We start from the raw sequence: 1,364 nt of genomic DNA on the forward strand, positions 1-1,364 counted from the left end.
AAAAATTTAACTTTTTGGAATATAAACTGAAAGAAGTCAGACTAAAAGTTTGACAAACAAATTTTTTTTATTATTGCAATAAATGTTCAAAATGTTCATTATGTTGATCTAAACATGCTTGTAGTTTTTGTGAGAAGCTTTCTTGGACTTCTAATTCTTGAATCGTTATTTTGCGAAAAATATTTTTTATTTTTTCTTTTATGTTTTCCAGAGTGGTAGAAATAAAAAATATTTTTTGTGTGAAATAACGATTCAAGAATTAGAAAAAGTCCAAGAAAGTTTCCCACGAAAACTACAAGCATGTTTAGATTAACATGGTGAATATTTTGAATATTTATAGCATAAAAAAATTTGTTTCGAACTTTTAGTCTGACTTCTTTTAGTTTATATCTCTCGAAAATCGTTCAATTTTCGAAGAAATACTCTATTACAAATATATTCAGTTCATTGAGAACTATCAATAAAAATAATAATTGATAAAAAAAAATGATTAAAAAATACCCCTTTGTATTAAAAAAAATATTCCTTATTGGTAGTAAAAATACCAAGGATATTTAAGATAACTCGAAGTCATCAAAATATATCTACCTACTTATCGTACAATTTTGATAATAGGTGATTTCTCCCTATCTCTAACCGTTTTCGAAAAAAACGTGATAATCTTCTTATCAGACTCATACTTAAATAATATGCAATGTCTGGATATAACCAAATTAAATATAGAACTGAATCAAATATACAGGATGTGACAATAACAAAGATATGATTATTGATAATAGAGTGATTCTTCAAGAAAAGAATAATTTTTTTATACTAGTTTTTTTGTGTAGGTATGTCAAAGATATATATTATATTGAGAAAAATAACAGAAATAAACAATAATAATATCTTGATATTTCATATACATATATAATGCTTTCTTAGAGTAATATATGCTATTTTAAATTGTTTTATGAAATAGAATTATACACATGCATATGTATATGAATATATGAATGTATGTATATCCCGATTTATATATGTATATTGTACGTACGTGCGTGCGTGCGTGTGTGCGTGTGTGTACATATATACATATATACATACAGGGTGTCCCAAAAAGGTCGGGACATCTAAATATCTCGGGAAATATAAGTTTTACAAAAAAGTGTTTCAGACAAGTTATATGGTTTAAAAATATCTATTTACTGATCCTATCAGTTTGACCTTGGGTTGTGTAGCCAAGGTCAGGTCAAAGTTACATTGATTTTCTTAAATGGAACACCCTATTTTTGATTCAAGAATCTAATAGCTGATGTCGAGAGCTTTCCAAAACGCTATAATGAAATATTTTTTCATAGTACTTTTCAAGTTATAATGCTTCA

At 26.2% G+C, this 1,364-nt stretch overlaps 1 protein-coding gene across 1 annotated transcript in view; it reads left to right on the forward strand.

The window, feature by feature from the left end:
• The window catches only part of LOC105459757 (tyrosine-protein phosphatase non-receptor type 11-like), a gene marked incomplete at both ends in the record, with an annotated part of 21,706 nt that overhangs the window by 9,061 nt on the left and 11,281 nt on the right, over positions 1–1,364 (forward strand). The window lies entirely within an intron of this gene.

The sequence above is a fragment of the Wasmannia auropunctata genome, unplaced genomic scaffold (assembly GCF_000956235.1).
Source record: "Wasmannia auropunctata unplaced genomic scaffold, wasmannia.A_1.0 LD333978.1, whole genome shotgun sequence".
NCBI classification, from domain to species: domain Eukaryota; kingdom Metazoa; phylum Arthropoda; class Insecta; order Hymenoptera; family Formicidae; genus Wasmannia; species Wasmannia auropunctata.